At 39.6% G+C, this 25,599-nt stretch overlaps 1 non-coding gene across 1 annotated transcript; it reads left to right on the forward strand.

The window, feature by feature from the left end:
- The first annotated feature begins 20,080 nt into the window (after positions 1-20,080).
- Positions 20,081-20,187, forward strand: LOC148547932 (small nucleolar RNA R71). Its single transcript, XR_015897026.1, has one exon. It is a non-coding gene; the product is annotated as a small nucleolar RNA R71 (small nucleolar RNA).
- The last annotated feature ends 5,412 nt before the right edge of the window (positions 20,188-25,599 follow it).

Below are 25,599 nucleotides of genomic sequence, written 5' to 3' on the forward strand. Positions count from 1 at the left end.
AAAGTAGAAGGGAAACTAAATTAAAGGAACATTGAACCTGGAATGGAGAAGAAGTAAACCTAACCTAAGAGAAATCTTAAATTCTAAAACCTGAGAGAGGAGAGAGCCTCTCTTTCTCTAGAAACTACATCTAAAACCTAAAATTATGTGAATGAGAAGTGTATGATAAATGAATGGATTCCCCCACTCTGTAACCTCTAATCTGTGTTTTCTGGGCTAAAAACTGGGTCAAAAATAGCCCACAAATTGCCCCCAGCAATTTCTGATACGTCCAGCACGCGGCAAAGTCACGCATATGCGTCGTCCACGCGTATGCGTGGATTGAATTTTCTCCAGGTCACGCGGGCACGTGATCCACGCGTGCGTGTAACCTAACAGCATGGAAACAATAGCAAATTATATATCATTTCGAAGCCCCAGATGTTAGCTTTCCAACGCAACTAAAACCGCCTCATTTGGACCTCTGTAGCTCAAGCTATGTTCGATTTAGTACCAAGAGGTCAGGCTGGACAGCTTTAGCAGTTCCTTCAGTTTCTTGTATTCCTTCCACTTTTGCATGCTTCCTTTCCACCCTCTAAGTCATTCCTGCCCTATAATCTCTGAAAACACTTAACACACATATCATGGCATCGAATGGTAATAAGAGAGGATTAAAATTAGCTAAATTAAGACCAAAGAAACATGTTTTCAAGCATAGCACAAAATCAGGAAGGAAAATGTATAACATGCAATGACATGAATAAGTGTGAGAATAGTGGATAAAATCCACTAAATTAAGCACAAGATATACCACGAAATAGTGGTGCATCAAATCTCCCCACACTTAAACATTAGCGTGTCCTCATGCTAAGCTCAAGAGAAGCTAATAAGGAGTGAAAAGGGATGGTAAAACTTATGAAATGCAACCTATCTATATGAATGCAACTATATGCTAAGATATTTCCATCTACTCGGTTAAAAGTAAACAAGTTTTCCAAGACAAACATAAATCAGATTTCACTAATTCAAATCACACAATAAAAGACAAGTAAACTTGTAAGAAGATAGCTCATGAAAGCTGGGAGCATAGAATCAAGCATTGAACCCTCACTGGAAGTGTATATGCACTCAAAATCACTTAGGTATATTGGGTTAATCCACTCTAATCTGCTCTAATCATGCTTTCTAAAACTTTGTTCTTCATCTAACCAATCAACAAATATTTAATGTACAAATGCAAACATCATGAGGTCTTTTCAAGGTTGTAATGGGGCTAAGGTAAGGGTGAGGATATATGTATGGCCAAGTGAGCTATAATATGAATCTTTGACTAACTTAAGCTCTCACCTAAACATACACACACTATGTAATTCTAAATTCATGCATAACTACCCAAAATTCTCACTTTTTCATTACATACTCATGTATCAACTTTTCTTTAATTTTATCACATATGCATTGATCTTTTGTTAAACTTAACATTGGGGTAATTTTGTCCCCTATTTATTTATTTATATTATATTATTATATTATATTATATATATATATATATTTTTTTTCTTTTTCTTTTTTTTCTCTTTTCTTTTATTTATTTATTTTTTATTTTTCTTTTTTATTAAAAATATAAAAGTAAATAACATATCAATGCAATGGTATTTTAATTATTTTGATCTCACATGAGTAGGTACCCAAATTCCCAATATTTTGTTAATGAAGCATAGTACCATTTCATCAACCTACGTTCCCACAGTTACCCACACTTAATTTATACACTATCTCTAACTTAAGCTAACCAAAGATTCATATCAGGTAATTACTTATTTTTCCGGTTAAGGCTAGTGATGTAGTAGAATATAGAACAAAGGGGGATTAAAAGGCTCAAGGTGGCTAACAAAGGTGATTAAAAGGGTAGGCTATTTGGGATAAGTGAGCTAATAAATGATGGCCTCAATCATATGCAAGCATGTAAATACACTAAACAATGGACATATAGAATGGAACAAAGCAAAGATTGCAATCATAGGGAAGAAAACTCACAAGAATAAAATATTATGGTTAAATAATGTAACCATATAAATAAGCTCAAAATCTCACAGGTTGGGTGTTTTTAGCTATAATTCATGTTCCAATTACAATCTTTAAACAAGTTTAACACAATTTTTTTTATTTAAATTAGTGAAATACAATAAAAAGGGTCTTGAAAAGAATTTATCACTCCAACCAAGTAGTGGTAAAATATGCACAAAATCAAGCAACATGCAATCAAACATGCAAATGCAACAACTAATTTAACAAAGAAAATTAAACATTGGTGTTGGGAAGGAAATAACTAACCCACGGAAGTCGGTATCGACCTCCCCACACTTAAAGATTGCACCGTCCTCAGTGCATGCTGAGATGTGCAAGTGGACGGGTTGTTCCAACTGATGCTTTTCTCCAAAGATTGTGCAGATGAACTTGTCTTTTGCCCCATATAGACGTTCTTCCTTTCCCTTCTTCGGTGGCCATCCTGAAAGAAGATGAAAGGAAAGAAAAGTAACCCAGAAATAAAGATAAGAAAACAAATAAAGTATGGGTGAGTTAATGCCAAATAATGAGGGTCTCCATTACATGGTAGCTACAACATGCAAGTGAGAAAACAGTAGAAGCACATGGCATATCAATAGTGCAAAAATTGCAACAAAGGGGAAGAGAGTGTGGGTAATGCAAGATACTATCAATTCATGTCAATGCAAAAGGAACACAGGTATCATAAAAGATTGGCATGGACAGATAAATAATATCATCCAACAGTGTAAAACAAGTTACTAAGCACCAAAATAATACTAGAAAAGATACAATAGTTGAATAAAAATATTTAACACCAAAGGAAAGATAATAAACTTAGAAAAGAAAATAAAAATATGCACAAAATTAAAATGCAGTGAATGAAAGTATGTAAATGCAATAGGAAAAATAGAATAAAAGAGAATAAGGATGAGAAGTAATGAAGAAGAAGAAGAAAGTAAGAAAGGAGGAAGAAAAAAATAGAAAGGAGAGAAGAAAAGAGAAGGTAATGAAAAATGGGATGTGACACGTGTGCGTAGGGCACGCGTGCGCGTGAAAACTGTATTCGCCATGTGACGCGTACGCGTCGCTCACGCGTACGCGTGGGTGGTTTGAAAGCGAAAGGTCGCGCACGTATCAAGGATGCGTACGCGTGGGTAATTTTGTGCCTCTAGCACAGTGCCAACCCCAGACCATCACAACTCTCTGTTCAGCACGCTTTTACGCCGATTTATCATGGTCACGCGTGCGCGTCAGGGACGCGTACGCGTGGAGGCCTGAAATCACAAGCGATGCGTACCATGACGGACGCGTATGCGTGGACTTGCTTGTGCGCCAGACACGTGTCCAGCACCACTCCTGCCCAACTTTCTGTTCAATTCTTTTGTTGCACGCACACACATATGACGCGTATGCGTCAGCGACGCTTGCGCGTCGTGCGTCATCATTTTTTTTAACATGCAGAACGAAGAATGCAAAATGCAGATGATTATGCAAAATTTATGAATGACCACTAGTAAAAATAAAAATAAAATAAAATAAGACTAAGAATGAAAAGCAACGATCATACCATGGTGGGTTGTCTCCCACCTAGCACTTTTAGTTAAAGTCCTTAAGTTGGACATTTTGTGAGCTCCTTGTCTTGGTGGCTTATGCTTGAACTCATCCAGGAATCTCCACCAATGTTTGCAATTCCAATAGTCTCCGGGATCCCAAACCAGGCGCGTAAAGCCTTCAAGCAAGTTAAAGAAAGTGACAAGGCCCCAAGAGTGTTGATTGCTAGACTAAATTTCGGGGTCCCAAACCTTGCCTTTGCACCCGTCTTCTTGTTGATCATCATTGTTCCAACCGGGTGGCAAGCAATTCGAATTCTCACTGAAGCGTCCAAACAACTTTCTAGGCCCATTCAATTGAGAATTGTACCAACTTTTTTACTTTAATTTGGAGCATGCAACCATATTGAACCTTGCATGACAATTCCTACTAGTAACCATCTCCCGCTTGCTCTTATAGTCACAAAGAGCTCTAAGTTGCCCATGCGTCTCAAGCAAATCATATTCAAGTGGGCTAATTAAGCTTAGAGATGAGAGATTTACCCACTTGAATGAAGGGATGAATGGTGATGGCTTTGGGGGAGAAGTCTCCAACAACTTTGGAAGTGTGATTTCCAGCTCAATTCCCTTGAGTTCTTCCTTGACAACTTCCATCTCTTTGCAAGCTTCTTCAATATCAACCTCTTCCTCTTGGTAGCTTTCTTCCAATTCAATCTCTTCTTCATTGTTCACCAAGGGCATGGGAGGTTGTGCTTCTTCTTCTTTAATCTCCATGTCAAGTCCAATGGGAGAGGATTCAAATGTAGATAAGAATTTATCAATAATTGAATCCATCTCTTGATCATCCCCTTCAAAGTCTTCAACGATGATATGCCTTGGAGGTTGTACACCCTCCTCAACATCAACATCAAACACCTTGGAAGGAGGCTCTATGAATGGATTTTCCCATAGAGGTTCCGCATCTCCTAAATCTTCGACCACTTCTTCCTTTTCAACGATTACGGCTTCCTCCAATTGTTCCAAAACAAAGTCATGCTGCTCAATGTCCACCGGAGTTTCTAGCTTCTCCTTCATGCTGCGTTCTTCAGTAGATTCTCCACATGAAGCCATGGGGGTTCCTTGAGTGTCCGAACATTGGGAAGCTAATTGGTTTATCGCTCGCTCCAGTTGATGAAGAGTTGCATGAAGTCGATCCATTGTTTTCTTGAGACGATCCTTTAATTCTTGTTCCGCTTGGGTATCATAAGTAGGACCATAAGGCTCTTGGATTGATGGATATGGATATGGTGCATATGGAGGTGGTGGTTCTTAGGAGTAATTGGGTTAGAATTGGGATGGTTCTATATATGGTTCATATGACTCATAAGGTGGTTGGTATGGTGGGTATGGGTTAAGGTCATATGGAGGTGAATGGTGTAAAGGGGCTTGTGAGTATGGTGGTTCAAAGGTGTGTTGGGGAGGGGGTTCATAGGCATATGGTGGGACTTGTTGGTAACTACAAGGGGGTCCACCATATCTATCATCTTGGTACGCACCTCAGAATGGCTCTTGACTATAGTAATTTGGTGGAGGTTGGTTGTCATGAAAAGGTGATGCACGGAAACTTATCTCGTAACAAATTTTCCTTCAGCAAGTGTACCGAATTGTCGTCAAGTAAAAACTCACTATAGAGTGAGGTCGAATCCCACAGAGATTGATTGGTCAAGCAAATTTAGTTAGAGGAATGTTCTAGTTGAGCGAACCAGAATTTGATTTGAGATTTGCAAAAAATTAAATGGCGGGAAAGTAAATAGCAGAAAAAGTAAATGCTAGAAATAAAGAGCTGAATGTAAATGGCGGAAAGTAAATTGCAGAATCTTAAATGGGAATTGGGGGAAATGCTCATAAAAGTACATGGCAGAAATTAAAGAGAATGGGTAAGATCAGAAATGGGGAATTCATTGGGTTCAGGAGATGTTGCATTCTCCGGATCAAATTCATTTTCATCTCTTCCTCAATCAATGCATTCATTGATCTCCTTGGCAATCTTAAGTGATCAAATTCCAATTCCTTGGTAATTCAATCTCTCAAATCTTGATCAATAGCCAATTCCTTGGTCAATTGCTCATGAGAAGAGACGAAGTATGGTCACTGATTATACCACATGCATTCCCAAATCAAGTGTTGGTAGGATTATAGTCACATATCCATCCAAACCCAATCTGGTCCAGCATGAGAAAGTATTTCTAGCATGATCTCTTCATTTCTCTTCCAAGGTTCAGAAGAGATCCAAGTATGAATAGCTTCTTTTCCAAGATAACTACCCAATTGGATGAAGATTGAAAGCTTTCTAGTAAAATCAAGAGAAAAGATAGAAGAAGAAGAATGAAAACTAATATTGATCCATCAAATTACAACAGAACTCCCTAACCCAATGAAATAGGTTTAGTTGTTCATAGCTCTGGAAAATGAAAACAAAGATGGAGAATACATCATGAAAGTAAAACTAGAAGTGCAGAGTAAAATACAGAGAGTAGTTCTAATGCCAAAAGCTCCCTAAAATTTCCAACTCCCCTTCTAATTCAAAACTACCCCTATATATACTACTCTTCTGATCTTCTAGTTGGCTCTCCAAGTCTTGGGTATGGGCCTCTGGATCTTGAGTTTGAAGTAGTTATCTTCTTCTTTGGGCTTAGCTTTGCTTACAGAGAGAAAAGGTGAAGTAGGCAGGGACTTTGGCTTAGGACGTTAGTGGTGTCAACGTTAAGTGAAAGTGTGGGTTGAGAACGTTAGTGACAATCACCTTTTTCACTAATGTCCCTAACCCAAGGATGATCAACGTTAACTTCAATGTTAATGGCACTAATGTGACCAGTAACGTTGCCTCTTGGTCCTTCGGACACGTTATTGGGACTTACCTTTCCCAATAACGTGGAGAGTCCTCCCTTCTCCCTACGTTAAAGTTCATGTTAGAGTAGCTAACGTGACTCTTAACGGAGGCTTTCCACTTCTTCAAGAACGTTAGTGACACTTACCTTTGTCACTAACATTCCAATGTGCCCCTACTTCCCACGTTAGAGTCCATGTTAACTAGGTTAACGTGGCTTCTAACGTAGTAATGCCAATCCTTCGAGAACGTTAGTGACACTTACCTTTGTCACTAACGTTCCAATGTGCCCCTACTTCCTACGTTAGAGTCCACGTTAACTAGGTTAACGTGGCTTCTAACGTAGTAATGCTAGCCATCTCCAATGTTAGTGACAAAGGTGAGTGTCACTAACGTTGGCTCATCATCTCTCTTATCTACGTTAGCTTCCACGTTAACTAAGTTAACGTGGGAGTTAACGTTGCTCATAGTGGCTTGTGGTGGTTCACCCCAACGTTAGTGACAAAGGTAAGTGTCACTAACGTTGGCGATCACTTGCTTTCTCCACGTTAGCTTCCACGTTAACTTAGTTAACGTGGCAACTAACGTGGCTCATTGTGGCTTGGACAACGTTAGTGACAAAGGTGAGTGTCACTAACGTTGGCTTCTCTTTTGCCTCCCAACATTAGAGTCCACGTTAACTAAGTTAACGTGGCAACTAATGTGGCCAATTATGAGCTTGGTCCAACGTTAGTGACAAAGGAGAGTGTCACTAACGTTGGCCTTGTTTCTTCTTCCACGTTAGAATTCACGTTAACTTAGTTAACGTGACTCTTAACGTGGGCTATGATGGCTTCGAGGGCGTTATTGGCGATTACTTTTCTCATTAATGTTGCAAGCTAGCTCCCATTCCACGTTAGAGGTCACGTTAGTTAGACTAACGTGGCTGCTAACGTGGTTCTTCTTTGCTTCCTTTGTCCTGAAATCAAGCAACAAAGTGCATCAAAGTTCTAATCCAAGTCATGAGACATGCATCATCCCATTTGCCATATAATTCATGCAAAATTCTCATGAAATCATGAAAAGTGCACAATGTATGCTTGAATCAAGATGTAAGTGAATATCCACCCAAAACTAGCTTATTTTCTAAGAAAATGCATGAAACTACCCTAAAAACAGTAAAGAAAAGGTCAGTGAAACTGGCCAAAATGCCCTGGCATCATAACACCAAACTTAAAGCTTGCTTGTCCCTAAGCAAGTACTGGAACAAGAGAATGATGAATGGAATGCCAAGAGAAATGAGTCATTATTGTGGAAGTCATGCCCCCTGGTTTTATGGTGGTTTCATGCATAGCAACTTAGGTTCATTCTTTCACTGGCTTTCAGACCTTTATCATGTCCTAGAATACTCACTTGATTGCATACCATGAGACTTTTATTTATTGATCCCTTTTTTGTCATTTCAGGGCTTATTTGTGTTCTTAGGCTAAGTGTTCTGTGAGGGGGCAACTCTTTAAAATAAGCTTTCAGCCAACACTCCCGAACCAGTTGGTTCAAGGTGCTAGGTGTTGAAACACCCCTAAGGGCTTACTTCCTCAAGTCTCTCTCCCCCATACATACACACCACAGGCACATGGTTTGTTTATTTTCTTTCCTTGAGGTCTTGGTGTCCAGCACCTCTTTGGGCTACTAAATGTTCTGTAGCAAAGATTGCTCTTGATAGTGGACTTTCAGCTGACAATCCCGGGTTAATTAACCCAAGTTACCAGGTGATAAGGCATCCCTGAGAGCTTAGTAATCCAAGCAGATCCTTGGTACAAGAACACCACAGACACATCCCTCAAGACTCAAACCCTTGGTGCCTAGCCTCTTTTCTTGCTATTTTTCTTTTATTCTTCAACTTTCATTTTTCTTTTTCTTTTTCTTATTAGGATCTTGTTATTTAGCTAGTCTCATGGGGTGTGTTCAAAGCATATGATTCAAGACAGATAGTTGTTTTCCCACCTTGTTGGTGAACCAACTTAGCTAACTTATGACTACACCACAAACTCAGGAACTTACTCCATAATATGAACTCCACTCTGGTCTTTTATGACACAAAAATTCTCTCTTTATTTGATTAGAAAGGACAAGCATACAAGTAAGCAAAGTCAGGATACAGTAGTGACATTTAGACTAGAAAACATAGACCTAATCAATGCAAAACTTAAAGACAGATTTGAAAAAAAGGTGCAAACTATCATGGAAGCATGTTCTATTTCATACAAGATCTTCTTTATTTAAAGCATTGAAAAAGATGGACCAAAGAAGGAACTTCACCACCTTTTACTCATGTGGCTGCTGATGAGCGGATAATTTATACGCTTTTTGGCATTGTTTTTAGTATGTTTTTAGTATGTTTTAGTTAGCTTTTATCATATTTTTATTAGTTTTTATCTAAAATTCACTTTTCTGGACTTTACTATGAGTTTGTGTATTTTTCTGTGATTTCAGGTATTTTCTGGCTGAAATTGAGGGACCTGAGCAAAAATCTGATTCAGAGGCTGAAAAGGACTGCAGATGCTGTTGGATTCTGACCTCTCTGCACTCGAAGTGGATTTTATGGAGCAATAGAAGCCCAATTGGCGCGCTCTCAATTGCTTTGGAAAGTAGACATCCAGGGCTTTCCAGAAATATATAATAGTCCATACTTTGCCAAAGATTTGATGGCCCAAATCGGCGTGCCAAATCAGCTCAAGAATTCCCAGCGTTTAATGCCGGAACTGGCACCAAAGTGGGAGTTAGACGCCCAAACTGACACAAAAGCTGGCGTTTAACTCCAAGAGAAGTCTCTACACGAAAATTCTTCAATGCTCAGCCCAAGCAAACACCAAGTGGGCCCGGAAGTGGATATTTACGTCATATACTCATTTTTGTAAACCCTAAGCTACTAGTTCTCTATAAATAGGACCTTTTGCTATTGTATTTTCATCTTGGTAGCTATCTTCGATTACTCTTATGCTATCTTAGATCATGGGGCTGACCTCACGGCCATGCCTAGACCTTGTTCTTATGTATTTTCAATGGTAGAGTTTCTACACACCATAGATTAAGGTGTGGAGCTCTGCTGTACCTCGAGTATTAATGCAATTACTATTGTTCTTCTATTCAATTCAACTTGTTCTTGTTCTAAGATATCACTTGTTCTTCAACTTGATGAATGTGATGATCCATGACACTCATCATCATTCTCACCTATGAACGTGTGTGCCTGACAACCACCTCCGTTCTATCTTCGATTGAGTGTTTATCTCTTGGATTCCTTAATCAGAATCTTCGTGGTATAAGCTAGAATTGATGGCGGCATTCTTGAGAATCCGGAAAGTCTAAACCTTGTCTATGGTATTCCGAGTAGGATTCAAGGATTGAATGACTGTGACGAGCTTCAAACTCGTGATTGTGGGGCGTTAGTGACAGACGCAAAAGAATCACTGGATTCTATTCCGACATGATCGAGAACCGACAGATGAATAGCTGTGCTGTGACAGAGTGCGTTGAACATCTTCACTGAGAGGACGGGACTGTAGCCATTGACAATGGTGATGCCCAACATACAGCTTGCCATGGAAAGGAGTAAGAAGGATTGGATGAAGAATGTAGGAAAGCAGAGAGACGGAAGGGACAAAGCATCTCCATACGCTTATCTGAAATTCTCACCAATGAATTACATAAGTATCTCTATCTTTACTTTATGTTTTATTTATCTTTTAGTCATTATTCCTCTATAACCATTTGAATCCGCCTGACTGAGATTTACAAGATGACCATAGCTTGCTTCATACCAACAATCTCCGTGGGATCGACCCTTACTCGCGTAAGGTTTATTACTTTGACGACCCAGTGCACTTGCTGGTTAGTTGTGCGAAGTTGTGATAAAGAGTTGAGATTACAATTGTGCGTATCATGTTGATGGCACCATAGATGATCACAATTTCGTGCACCAAGTTTTTGGCGCCGTTGCCGGGGATTGTTCAAGTTTGGACAACTGACAGTTCATCTTGTTGCTTAGATTAGGTAATTTTATTTTATTTTGTTCTTCAGAGTTCTTAAGAATGAATTCTAGAGTTTCAGATGATGTTTTCATCATCACTAAAGCTGATTGATTCTCATCAATTTAGCTCTTGAATATAATGTCCTGCTGAAGCTTGGCTAGCCATGTCTAATCTTTTTAGACTAAAGCTTTAGACTAACATTGCATGATTCTTGGAATTCTCATTAAGAATTTTGAATCCTTTATTTTACTTTTCCAATAATTTTCAAAAAAATCAAAAAAATTACAAAATCTTAAAATAAAAAATATTTTATGTTTTCTTGTTTGAGTCTAGTGTCTAATTTTAAGTTTGGTGTCAATTTCATTCTTCTAATTTTCGAAAACGGCATCATTATGTTCTTCATTGATCTTCAAGATGTTCTTGATGATTTCCTTGTTTTGATCTTTTAATTCTCTTGTTTTATGTGTTTAGTTGTTTCTTACATGCATCTTTGAATTATTATAGCCAGTAGTAGACAAACTTCTAAGTTTGGTTTCTTGCATGCATTTTTTATTTGATCTTAGTTGCATTTTGATTGTTCATTAAAAATCCAAAAAAAAAAAAATTTTTGTGTCAATAATACAGAGAATTGAAGATTCAGAACATACAGCAGAGGAATCACACAGAAAAAGCTGAGCGTTCAAAATGCCCAGTGAAGAAGGAAAACTGGCGTTTAAACGCCAGCCAGGGTACCTAGCTGGGCGTTTAACGCCCAAAAAGGTAGCAACTTAGGCATTAAACGCCAGAATGGATACCATTCTGGGCGTTTAACGCCAGGATGACACAAGAGGGAAGATTCTGTTTTTAATTCAAATTTTTTTCAAGTTTTCATAATTTTTCAAAATCAAATCTTTTTCAAATCATATCTTTTCAATCATATATTTTCAAAATCAATTTCTTTCCATTTTCAAAAATACTTGCTAACAATTAATGATTTGATTCAACATTCCAAGTATGTTGCCTTTTCTATTGAGAAAGGTTTAATGTTTGAATCATATCTTTTCTTGTTAGCTAAGTCATTAATTTTAAAAAATCAAATCTTTTTAAATTGTTTTTCAATCATAACTTTTCAATCATATCTTCTTAATCACATCTTTTTCAAAATAGTTTTCAATTGTATCTTTTTTATTTCTAATTTCAAAATATTTTTCAAAATCACTTTATTTCTTTCCCAATCTTAATTTTCGAAAATCATTCTTCAATTTTCAAAATTTCTTTTAATTATTTCAAGATCTTTTACTTTATTTTCGAAAATTCTTCCCCTCTTCTCACATCCTTCTGTTTAAGGACTAACACTCCTCCATTATTAACAATTCGAATTCTATCTCTCTTGATAAGTTCGAATTCTTCTCTTTCTACCTCCTCCTTCTATTCTTCTTTTCCTCTGACACCTTAAGGAATCTCTATACTGTGACATAGAGGATTCCATACTTTCTTGTTTTCTTCTCTTTCATATGAGCAGGAGCAAACACAAGGGCATTCTTGTTGAGGCTGACCCTGAACCTGAAAGGACCTTAAAGCAAAAGCTAAGAGAAGCTAAGGCACAACTCTTTGTAGAGGACCTAATAGAAATCTTCAAACTAGAAGAAGACATGGCAGCCGAAAACGACAACAATGCCAACAATGCAAGGAAGGTGCTGGGTGACTTTACTACACCTACTCCCGACTTCTATGGGAGAAGCATCTCTATCCCTACCATTGGAGCAAACAACTTTGAGCTTAAGCCTCAATTAGTTTCTCTAATGCAACAGAATTGCAAGTTTTATGGACTTCCATTGGAAGATCCTCATCAGTTTTTGGCTGAATTCTTGCAAATCTGTGACACTGTCAAGACCAATGGGGTTGACCCTGAGGTCTATAGACTTATGCTATTCCCTTTTGCTGTAAGAGACAGAGCTAGAACATGGTTGGATTCACAACCTAAGGAAAGCTTGAACTCTTGGGAAAAGCTAGTCAATGCCTTCTTGGCAAAGTTCTTTCCACCTCAAAAATTGAGTAAGCTTAGAGTGGAAGTCCAAACCTTCAGACAGAAGGAAGGTGAATTCCTCTATGAAGCTTGGGAAAGATACAAACAATTGATCAGAAGGTGTCCCTCTGACATGCTTTCTGAATGGAGCATCATAGGTATCTTCTATGATGGTCTGTCTGAACTGTCCAAGATGTCATTGGACAGCTCTGCTGGAGGATCTCTTCATCTGAAGAAGACGCCTACAGAAGCTCAGGAACTCATTAAAATGGTTGCAAATAACCAATTCATGTACACTTCCGAAAGGAATCCTGTGAATAATGGGACAAGTCAGAAGAAAAGAGTTCTTGAGATTGATACTCTGAATGCCATATTGGCTCAGAACAAAATATTGACTCAGCAAGTCAATACGATTTCTCAAAGTCTGTCTAGAATGCAAGCTGCACCAGGCAGTACTAAGGACGCTTCATCTGAAGAAGAAGCCTATGATCCTGAGAACCCATCAATGGAAGAGGTGAATTACATGGGAGAACCCTATGGAAACACCTACAATCCTTCATGGAGAAATCATCCAAATCTCTCATGGAAGGACCAACAGAGACCTCAACAAGGTTTCAACAACAATAATGGTGGAAGAAACAGGTTTAACAATGGCAAGCCTTTTCCATCATCTTCTCAGCAGCAGACAGAAAACTCTAAGCAGAGCCACTCTGACTTAGCAACCATGGTCTCTGATCTAATTAAAACCACTCAAAGTTTCATGACTGAAACAAGGTCCTACATTAGAAACTTGGAGGCACAAGTGGGTCAGCTGAGCAAGAAAGTTACTGAACTCCCTCCTAGTACTCTTCCAAGCAATACAGAAGAAAATCCAAAAGGAGAGTGCAAGGCCATCAACATGGCCGAATTTGGAGAGGAGGAAGAGGCAATGTTCGCCACTGAGGAAGACCTCAATGGACGTCCACTGGCCTCCAATGAGTTCCCTAATGAGGAACCATGGGAATCTGAGGCTCATACTGAGACCATAGAGATTCCATTGGATTTACTTCTGCCATTCATGAGCTCTGATGAGTATTCATCCTCTGAAGAGGATGAAGATGTCACTGAAGAGCAAGTTGCTAAGTACCTTGGAGCAATCATGGAGCTAAATGACAAGTTATTTGGTAATGAGACATGGGAAGATGAACCTCCTTTGCTCACCAAAGAACTAGATGACTTGACTAGGCAGAGACTACCTCAAAAGAGACAGGATCCTGGAAAATTCTCAATACCTTGTACTATAGGCACCATGACCTTTGAGAAGGCCCTGTGTGACCTAGGGTCAAGTGTAAACCTCATGCCTCTCTCTGTAATGGAGAAGTTAGGGATCCTTACGGTACAAGCTGCAAGAATCTCACTAGAGATGGCAGACAATTCAAAGAAACAGGCTTATGGACTTGTAGAGCATGTCTTGGTAAAGGTTGAAGACCACTACATCCCTGCTGATTTCATAGTCCTAGAGACTGGGAAGTGCATGGATGAATCCATCATCCTTGGCAGACCCTTCCTAGCCACAGCAAAGGCTGTGATTGATGTTGACAGAGGAGAATTGATCATTCAAGTGAATGAAGAATCCCTTGTGTTTAAGGCTCAAGGATATCTCTCTGTAACCATGGAGAGGAAGCATGAAGAGCTTCTCTCAAAACAGAGTCAAACAGAGCCCCCACAGTCAAACTCTAAGTTTGGTGTTGGGAGGCCACAACCAAACTCTAAGTTTGGTGTTGAACCCCCACATTCAAACTTTAAGTTTGGTGTTGGGAGGTTCCAACATTGCTCTGAGTATCTGTGAGACTCCATGAGAGCCCACTGTCAAGCTACTGACATTAAAGAAGCGCTTGTTGGGAGGCAACCCAATGTTATATTTATCTATTTTCCATTGTTATTTATCTACACGAAAATGCTTCAATGCTCAGCCCAAGCACACACCAAGTGGGCCCGGAAGTGGATATTTACGTAATTTACTCATTTTTGTAAACCCTAAGCTACTAGTTCTCTATAAATAGGACCTTTTGCTATTATATTTTCATCTTGGTAGCTATCTTCGATTAGTCTTATGCTATCTTAGATCATGGGGCTGGCCTCACGGCCATGCCTAGACCTTGTTCTTATGTATTTTCAACGGTAGAGTTTCTACACACCATAGATTAAGGTGTGGAGCTCTGCTGTACCTCGAGTATTAATGCAATTACTATTGTTCTTCTATTCAATTCAGCTTGTTCTTGTTCTAAGATATCACTTGTTCTTCAACTTGATGAATGTGATGATCTGTGACACTCATCATCATTCTCACCTATGAACGTGTGCCTGACAACCACCTCCGTTCTATCTTCGATTGAGTGTTTATCTCTTGGATTTCTTAATCAGAATCTTCGTGGTATAAGCTAGAATTGATGGCGGCATTCTTGAGAATCCGGAAAGTCTAAACCTTGTATGTGGTATTCCGAGTAGGATTCAAGGATTGAATGACTGTGACGAGCTTCAAACTCGTGATTGTGGGGCGTTAGTGACAGACGCAAAAGAATCACTAGATTCTATTCCGACATGATCGAGAACCGACAGATGAATAGCCGTGCTGTGACAGAGTGTGTTAAACATTTTCACTGAGAGGACAGGACTGTAGCCATTGACAACGGTGATGCCCAACATACAGCTTGCCATGGAAAGGAGTAAGAAGGATTGGATGAAGACAGTAGGAAAGCAGAGAGACGGAAGGGACAAAGTATCTCCATACGCTTATCTGAAATTCTCACCAATGAATTACATAAGTATCTCTATCTTTACTTCATGTTTTATTTATCTTTTAGTCATTATTCCTCTATAACCATTTGAATCCGCCTGACTGAGATTTACAAGATGACCATAGCTTGCTTCATACCAACAATCTCCGTGGGATCGACCCTTACTCGCGTAAGGTTTATTACTTGGACGACCCAGTGCACTTGCTGGTTAGTTGTGCGAAGTTGTGATAAAGAGTTGAGATTACAATTGTGCGTACCATGTTGATGGCGCCATTGATGATCACAATTTCGTGCACCAGCTGCCCATGCTCTCCTTCTTGTTTGTCTTCTTTGTGTCCCTCTTGAGTGCTTGAACTCCCACTCCCTTTGCTTTTTCCAATCAACTTCTTCCAAAAACTAGCATCTTCCATCTTCTTTTTCAAAGTTTCCTTCTGCTTCTTCACCTTTCCTTCCTCTTGTTCTGTTAGAGCTTTTTGGACTTCATCATACTTGGGGATTGCAAGGTGCAGATGATGCATATGTCCAGACATATAATTCAACTTGGCTTGAGTGTTGATGTTGAATTCTTTCCTATGTAGTTGCCGTCCTTCATTAAGTACGTTGAACTCGTTGAATGCTTTCATCTGAGCTAGCTGCCTCTGGTTGAGCTCTTGCAAGCGCTTATCTTGACGTTCCCACCTTTCAGTCACTTGGCTGATGGCTTGAGTGAGCTGGGAGTAGTGTTCCTGTTGCTGCTCCATTTGTTGTTTTTGCCACTCTTCTTGTTGGCTCATCCAGTTGGCAAGTTGTTCTTCCTGACGATCCATCCGTTGGGATTGAAGGTGTAGTTGTTGCTCTTGCCCTTCCATATACCTCCTTGCCAAGTCTTCAATGGCTCCTTGAATGTGACCCAGATTTAAATTAGTTGGGTCATAGTATTCTGCTTGTTGGTGCTCTTCTTGATGAGACTCCTCTTGGTGAGGTCCTTCTGTTGGTTTTCGCTTCCCTATCTGAGGTCTTCTTTGTTGTTGGGCAGGTGTCACATAAGTCAGACGCTGGAGCGTAATTAGCCTTCCAGGGTTTACCCAATCTGGATTACTATCCTCGAAGGCTACCTTGGCTTTCGTACACAATCTGAGGATGGTGCTGGGGTACCAAAGCCTGGCACCCGAATCCATCTTCTCAGCTGACTCTTGAATCCCCTCAGCTATAAGTTCATGCACATTGATATCTCCCCCCTCTACTAAGCAATGTACCATAGTAGCTCGAGTAATGTTTACCTCAGAATTATTTGTGGCTGGGAGGATAGATCTCCTCACGAGTTCAAACCATCCCTTGGCTTCAGGGCTGAGGTCTCCTCTCTTGATGAACCTTGGCCTCCTATCCGCATATCTTTCACAGTCAGCTCCTATAACACATATGTCAGTCACAATTTCTTCGAGTTCCTCATTGTCAGGGCTTTTATTTATTCTTGCATGATAGCTGAGCTCATTAAAATGCGGTGACTTCAGCTGAAGAGTCCTTGTTATAGCATTGGGGCTGAAATTCACCTCTCTTCCTCTAACATAACTTTTGAAGGTGGGGGCCTTGGTTTTATCCTCTCTGACCACGTTTGCATAGAACTCTTTGATGAGGTTTGCATTTATCTTTCCTTCTGGGTTTGTGAGCTTTTCCCAACCCCTTTGTTCAATCTTCTCTCGAATCCGTGGGCACTCTTCCTCATTGATTTAGAATGTTAACTCAGGCAGTATCTTTTTTAGCTTTATCCGTTCAAATTTGAGCTCATGGAATGCAGTTTTGAATCTCCCTGCATCAAACTTGTGTTTCTCCATGGGTTCTTTCCCTTTTCTTCTCTTAGAGCTTGGAGATGCCATGATTGGTTCTTTTATATGTGAAGGTGTTGAAGTGTGTAGATAGATGATGATTATTGGCGGGGTTGAGAGAGAGTGGTAAAGAGTGTTTTTGATGCTGAGTTCCGAAAAGGAGAAGTACAAAAGAGGGAAGTTTTGAATGTGAAAGGGGCGTGGAGGGAGAACTACTTATATAGGGAAGTGGTGGGTAAATGAAGGGTTTCGATAGATGATGTGAGTGTGAGATGGACGGACGGGGCTTAGCATGGAAAAAGGACAAGGATCATCAACTTTATGAAGGAGTTTGTTCAGTCTTCAATGGTCTCATTCTTTTCAATGTTGCATGGCAACATTTCCCAATGCATTCCCCCTCGAGGCACGTGTATAGTACCCTCCTTTTGTGGTGTCCGAACCCTCCTCATTTAATTGTCCAATCAATCCCCTTCAATGCTCCTTTCTTTTTTTCCTATAAAATAAAAAAAATATCATTAATAAAGCTAAAGCTTTACGGCAAGAATAATAAAGAAAAATTAGATTTCTTATTCATGAATACCAACTAACTAACTAACTGTGTATCCTTATATGCACCTTGGTGGCACCATGGGTGACACCAAACTTAGTTTGTAGCAATGTGATGAAGAAGTTCTGTTCAAGGCTCTAAGAATAGCATGATCTGAATTGCACTCATGCTCTTTTGGTATGCCTTGAACACCAAACATGTTCTTCACTCTATACTGCATAATAAGGATTCCTTTTAAGTGTATGTCAAGGTTGGTTTGGGATTCATGAATCTTGCATTATTCACTATTCTAAAAGCATATAAAACATGGGTTGGCTCCCATGAAGCGCTTCTTTAGCGTCAATAGCTTGACGTTTTTCCTTTATCAGGGTGGTTGATAATGCTTCAAGTCTTCTCCTCTGGCAGTAGACCTATATCCATCGGCTTCATCAATGATCTCTACATGTTCTAAGGAGAGAACTCTGTTGATGGTGAAGACTTTAGATAACTGAGATGGGATAGTGGGGAGATCAGGGGGAATGGCTGGGAAGTAAGCTGAGATTACTTTATCCCCTGGAGAGAAGTCCTCTGTAGGGATCTTCCTATTCCTCCACCTCCTTGGTACCTTCTTCTTTATTCCTTGTGATGTTGTCTTGCTCTTTGTGACCTCCTCCTCTAAGGAAATGTTGTGGCTGGTCTCACATGATTCTGGTGGTTTAGGTTCCTCATGATTTTTCTTGAGCTATGGCAACTGCTGTTTGCCTTGTTCATCAATCAAGGGGATTCCCAGATGTGCTGGTTGTGTTTCAGTGCTTGTTTCTTCCTTCAGTATCTCAATGTGATCTTTCCTTGGTTCATTGTTCTCTTGATCTGTTTCTTGTGAGTGTTTGAAAACATTGAAGGTGAGCTGTTCATCATGGATCCTCAGAATTAGCTCCCTTCATTTCACATCTATGAGTGCTCTGGCTGTAGCTAGGAATGGTCTTCCCAATATGATTGGGTGACTGTGACTCTCTTCCATGTCCAATATGACAAAGTCTGTTGGGAGAAAGTATTTCCCAACCTTTACCAGCATGTTTTCCACCACTCCTATTGCTTGTTTTTGAGTTTTGTCAGCCAGCCTGATGACTACATCTGTGGGCATTATCTCATTGATCTGCAGCTTCTTCATAAGAGATAGGGGCATTAAGTTGATACTTGCTCCCAAATCGCAGAGTCCTTTATCAAACATGGTTTCTCCTATGGCACAAGGAATGTAGAAACTCCCTGGGTCCTTTCTTTTTGTAGGCAACTCTGGTTGAATGAGGGCGCTGCACTCCTTGTTCATCACTATAGTTTGTCCTCCCTTGAGTGAGCTTTTCCTGGTTAGCAACTCCTTCATATACTTAATGTATGCAGGCATTTGTTGGAGGGTCTTGATGAATGGTATGTTTACATGGAGAGATGCAAACAAATCAAGAAACCTTGAGTATATTCTCTTCTCTACAGCTCCATTGAGTAATTGGGGAAAGGGTGCATAGAGTCTCAGTAGCTCCTGTTGTGAGATTTTAGATTCTTGGTGATCTTTTCCCTGCTTCTCTAAAGGGGTATCTCCAGGTTGTTCTAACGGCTTGTCTGGCTCGTCCTTAGTCTCCTTATCACTTATAGTGACCATCTTGCAATCTTCCCATCTTACTTTCTTTGTTTCACCTCTCGGATTTTTCTCTGTGTCACTTGGGAATCCATCTGTAGGTTTGGGAATCTGCTCAGAGAGATACCCCACTTGAGATTCCAACCTCTTGATGGTGTCTCCCTGATTCTTAAAATTGGCTCGCACTTCCTCTTTGAACACCTTGTTGTCTTGAATCTCTTTGCATATGCCTTCAAGTAAGTTCTCAATCCTTGAGAGTCTGTCATCAGAAGGTGATGGTGAGTTGAGATTGGAGGGATGAGAATGGTTATTTTGGCTTTGGTATAGGTGTTGAGAAGGGTTGTTAGGTGAGTGCTGATATGGTATAGGTGTGGCATGTTAGTGAGCTATGTTGTTGGGATTTGGACGTCTTTGATCTTGGCCTTGGTCTTGTTGATTTTCCCACCCAAAGTTTGGGTGGTTCCTCCAACCAGGATTGTAGGTTTTGGAGTATGGATCATATGCTTACCTAGGTGTGTTTCCAATGTAGTTGGCTTGCTCCTGCTCACTTTCTGCCTCTGCATTCACCCCCTCTTGGGTTACCGATGAGGTGGTAATTGCTGCTACTTGGTTCCTCTCCATCTTTTTGGTGAGTTCAGCCAGCTGCTTGGTAATGAGCTTGTTTTGAGCCAGCAGTGCATCCACATTATTTAGCTCCATCACTCCTCTATTGTTGCCTCTTTCAGAAGCATAGAAATAGTCATTCTCTACTACAGTTTCAATGACATCTATGGCTTCTTCAATGGTCTTCTTCTTGTTCAAAGATCCTCCGGATGAATGGTCTACTACCTTCTTTGATTCATATGAAAGGCCTTCATAGAAAATGTGTAGCTGTACCCATTTGTTGAACATATCTGGTGGACACCTCCTTGTTAGATCCTTAAACCTCTCCCATGCTTCATAAAGAGTCTCACCATCTTGTTGCTTGAAAGTTTAGACCTCAGCTCTCAACCTATTGATTCGTTGAGGAGGATAAAATCTTGCCAAGAATTTGTTCACCACATCTTCCCAGGTTGTCAAACTCTCCTTCGAAAAAGACTCCAGCCACTTAGCTGCTTTGTCCTTGAGTGAGAATGGAAATAGGAGCATCCTATAGGTGTCAGGATGAACACCATTAGACTTCACAGTATCGCATATCCTCAGAAATGTGGTTAGATGTTGATTGGGGTCTTCTTGGACACCTCCTCCGAATGAACAATTATTCTGAATAAGAGTGATGAGTTGTGGCTTCAGTTCAAAGTTATTGGCATGTATGGTTGGCTTTTGGATGCTACTTCCACAGTTTCCTGGGTTTCGATTGATATAAGAGCCTAGAACTCTTCTCTCTTGCCCAACATGATTTGCTAGACCTTCTCTGCCATGGTTGTGAGCTTCTTCTTCATGATGGTTCTCCATATTTTCCTCCATGTTTGGTTCAAAGTATTCCTCCTCTTCCTCAGCACCAACTATTCTTTTTCCTCTTGTTTTTCTCCTTAATCTAAGGAAGGTCCTCTCAGGTTCAGAATCAAAAGAAGTTGAAGCCCCACTTCTTCTCCCTGTCATACAACCAACAAGGCACAAGCAAGGAAATAGATGCAGAAACTATTCTTGTTAGAAATACTGTTAGTGTGAGTGATGCAATATATCAAACAGTTAGTGGGTTAGTGAAATAGATTGGAAACAACTAGAATAAAGGGGTTAGAGGGATGGGAAGAAAACAACTAAACTGAAAGTAAATTAGTCAAACAGAAATTTAACTCAGCAAAATGAAAAATGCCCAATCTAATTATCCTCCAACTTAATCATTGTTGATACAAAATCAATCCCCGGCAACGGCGCCATAAACTTGATGCACGGAAACTTATCTCGTAACAAATTTTCCTTCGGCAAGTGTACCGAATTATCGTCAAGTAAAAACTCACTATAGAGTGAGGTCAAATCCCACAGAGATTGATTGGTCAAGCAAATTTAGTTAGAGGAATGTTCTAGTTGAGCGAACCAGAATTTGATTTGAGATTTGCAGAAAATTAAATGGCGGGAAAGTAAATAGCAGAAAAAGTAAATGCTAGAAATAAAGAGCTGAATGTAAATGGCAGAAAGTAAATTGCAGAATCTTAAATGGGAATTGGGGGAAATGCTCATAAAAGTAAATGGCAGAAATTAAAGAGAATGGGTAAGATCAGAAATAGGAAATTCATTGGGTTCAGGAGATGTTGCATTCTCCGGATCAAATTCATTTTCATCTCTTCCTCAATCAATGCATTCATTGATCTCCTTGGCAATCTTAAGTGATCGAATTCCAATTCCTTGGTAATTCAATCTCTCAAATCTTGATCAATAGCCAATTCCTTGGTCAATTGCTCATGAGAAGAGATGAAGTACGGTCACTGATTATACCACATGCATTCCCAAATCAAGTGTTGGTAGGATTATAGTCACATATCCATCCAAACCCAATCTGGTCCAGTATGAGAAAGCATTTCTAGCATGATCTCTTCATTCCTCTTCCAAGGTTCAGAAGAGATCCAAGTATGAATAGCTTCTTTTCTAAGATAACTACCCAATTGGATGAAGATTGAAAGCTTTCTAGTAAAATCAAGAGAAAAGATAGAAGAAGAAGAATGAAAACTAATATTGATACATCAAATTACAACAGAGCTCCCTAACCCAATGAAATGGGTTTAGTTGTTCATAGCTCTGGAAAATGAAAACAAAGATGGAGAATACATCATGAAAGTAAAGCTAGAAGTGCAGAGTAAAATACAGAGAGTAGTTCTAATGCCAAAAGCTCCCTAAAATTTCCAACTCCCCTTCTAATTCAAAACTACCCCTATATATACTACTCTTCTGATCTTCTAGTTGGCTCTTCAAGTCTTGGGTATGGGCCTCTGGATCTTGAGTTTGAAGCAGTTATCTTCTTCTTTGGGCTTAGCTTTGCTTACAGAGAGAAAAGGTGAAGTAGGCAGGGACTTTGGCTTAGGACGTTAGTGGTGTCAACGTTAAGTGAAAGTGTGGGTTCAGAACGTTAGTGACAATCACCTTTTTCACTAACGTCCCTAACCCAAGGATGATCAACGTTAACTTCAACGTTAGTGGCACCAACGTGACCAGCAACGTTGCCTCTTGGTCCTTCGCACACGTTATTGGGGCTTACCTTTCCCAATAACGTGGAGAGTCCTCCCTTCTCCCTACGTTAAAGTTCACGTTAGAGTAGCTAACGTGACTCTTAACGTAGGCTTGCCACTTCTTCGAGAACATTAGTGACACTTACCTTTGTCACTAACGTTTCAATGTGCCCCTACTTCCTACGTTAGAGTCCACGTTAACTAGGTTAACGTGGCTTCTAACGTAGTAATGCCAATCCTTCGAGAACGTTAGTGACGCTTACCTTTGTCACTAACGTTCCAATGTGCCCCTACTTCCTACGTTAGAGTCCATGTTAACTAGGTTAACGTGGCTTCTAACGTAGTAATGCTAGCCATCTCCAACGTTAGTGACAAAGGTGAGTGTCACTAACATTGGCTCATCATCTCTCTTATCTACGTTAGCTTCCACGTTAACTAAGTTAACGTGGGAGTTAACGTTGCTCATAGTGGCTTGTGGTGGTTCACCCCAACGTTATTGACAAAGGTAAGTGTCACTAACGTTGCGACAAAGGTAAGTGTCACTAAGTTAACGTGGCAACTAACGTGGCTCATTGTGGCTTGGCCAACGTTAGTGACAAAGGTGAGTGTCACTAACGTTGGCTTCTTTTTTGCCTCCCAACGTTAGAGTCCACGTTAACTAAGTTAACATGGCAACTAATGTGGCCAATTATGAGCTTGGTCCAACGTTAGTGACAAAGGAGAGTGTCACTAACGTTGTCCTTGTTTCTTCTTCCACGTTAGAGTTCACGTTAACTTAGTTAACGTGACTCTTAACGTGGGCTATGATGGCTTCGAGGGCGTTATTGGCGATTACTTTTCTCATTAACGTTGCAAGCTAGCTCCCATTCCACCTTAGAGGTCACGTTAGTTAGACTAACGTGGCTGCTAACGTGGTTCTTCTTTGCTTCCTTTGTCCTGACATCAAGCAACAAAGTGCATCAAAGTTCTAATCCAAGTCATGAGACATGCATCATCCAATTTGCCATATAATTCATGCAAAATTCTCATGAAATCATGTAAAGTGCACAATGTATGCTTGAATCAAGATGTAAGTGAATATCCACCCAAAACTAGCTTATTTTCTAAGAAAATGCATGAAACTACCCTAAAAACAGTAAAGAAAAGATCAGTAAAACTGGCCAAAATGCCCTGGCATCAAAAGGTCCACTATAACTATTGTCTTAGTATACATCATAGAATGGTTGTTGGTTATAGCGCATTGGAGGGGGTTGTTGCCAAGACGGTTGATCAAATCCTTGTGGCTCCTCCCATCTTTGATTCTTCCAACCTTGATGCATGTTCTCATTATTGCTTCCATTCTTTACAACAATATTGGAACCAAACTTAAAGCCAGAGGGGTGAGAATTCATAGTAGCTACTAAAAATAAAAATAAAAACAAATAAACAAGCAAAAGTAAATATTTACAATAACCAATAATAAGGCACACGTTTGCAATTCCCCGGCAACGGCGCCATTTTGACGAACAGATTTTTTACTAGTAAAGAAATTTCCCAAATAAGTTCTCGTTGCTAGTATAGTTTCTAAACCAACAAAGAATTCTTTCGTACAAAAGTTTTGGTTGTCACTAAAGCAAACCCAATAAAATTGATAACCGAAGTATTAAAACCTCGGGTCGTCTCTCAAGGAATTGCAAGGAAGTATGATTTATTATTGGTTATGGAAAAGTACCTTTTTGGATTTTTGAAATAGGGAACAAGGAAATAAATTGGCAAGAAAGTAAATTAATAACTAGAAAAACTCTTGGCAAGGTATGAGAACTGGAAATCCTATCCTAGTTATCCTTATCAATTGTGATAAGAATTGTTCGTTGCTCCCACTTGGTCAACCTCTAACTATGAAGGTATGTTAAGTGGATAAATAAATTTGATTTCCTCAGGTCCTAGTCAACTCCTATGGAAAGATGACGTTAGGATTTTTGCCAGTAAAGAATTTCATAAAAACAGTCGCGTTGTAGATATAGTCTCTAAACCGATAGAAATCCCTTCGTACAAACGTTTTGGTTGTCACAAGTAACAAACCCCTTTTAAAATTGATAACTGAGTATTTAAACCTCGGGTCATCTTCTCAAGGAATTTCAGGGAGATATATTCTTATTATTGGTTATGAGTTTTGTAAATTGGGGTTTTTGAGTTTGGCAATGGGCACAGGTATATTTATAAATTAAAGCAATAAAAATAAATAAATAACTATAAAATAAACTTTTGGCAAGGTATGAGAAATTGGAAGTCCAGACCGAATTATCCTTATCAATGATAATAAAAATTAAATCTTAATTTCACTTAGTTAACCCTTACTTAAAGCAGAGGAAGGTCAAGTGACTAATTAGTTTAATCTTCAAATCCGAGTTAATTCCTAAGAAAAGATTGGGATTATTGAAGTTCAATTCAATTAGAAGAGATAACAATTATCATCTACGTTGAGTTAAGATAACTTCTGAGTTACTAATTTCTTAACCAAGACCAAAAGGGGAAAAAGTAAATCTACTGTAATACCTCAAATAATATTAAATATAATATGCAAATCTTAACATGAAAAGTTCATAAGCCAATTGGGCAACATAAATCAGATACAAGTAAAAGCATTAGAGTCAATAAAAATAGAAGCAAAATTAAATAGAAAGGAACATTGAACCTGGGATCGAGAGTCACTCCTAAAACTAAGAGAAGTCCTAAATTCTAATCCTAAGAGAGAGAGAGGAGAGAACTTCTCTCTCTAAAACTACATCTAAAACATAAAAAGTGAATTATGAGAGCCTCCTTATGAATGGATGCATTCTCCCACTTTATAGCCTCTAATATGTGTTTTCTGGGCCGCAAACAGGGTCAAAAACAGCCCAGAAATCGCTCCCAGCAATTTTTGTTACGTTCAGGTCGCGGGAAAGTGACGCGGCTGCATGGCTCACGCGTCCGCACGGGTTACGTTCCTGCCAGGTCACGCGTCCGCGTGACCCACGCGTTCGCGTCGTCTGGCGTCGGGGCAGCTATGGCAAATTATATATCAAATCGAAGCCCCGGACGTTAGCTTTCCAACGCAACTGGAACCGCGTCGTTTGGACCTCTGTAGCTAAAGTTATAGCCGTTTGAGTGCGAAGAGGTCAGGCTGGACAACTTAGCAGTTTCTCCAACTTCTTGTATTCCTTCCACTTTTGCATGCTTCCTTTCCATCCTCTGAGCCATTCTTGCCCTATAATCTCTGAAAACACTTAACACACATATCAAG

The sequence above is a fragment of the Arachis ipaensis genome, chromosome B8, assembly GCF_059453495.1.
Source record: "Arachis ipaensis isolate K30076 ecotype BB chromosome B8, ASM5945349v1, whole genome shotgun sequence".
Taxonomy (NCBI): domain Eukaryota; kingdom Viridiplantae; phylum Streptophyta; class Magnoliopsida; order Fabales; family Fabaceae; genus Arachis; species Arachis ipaensis.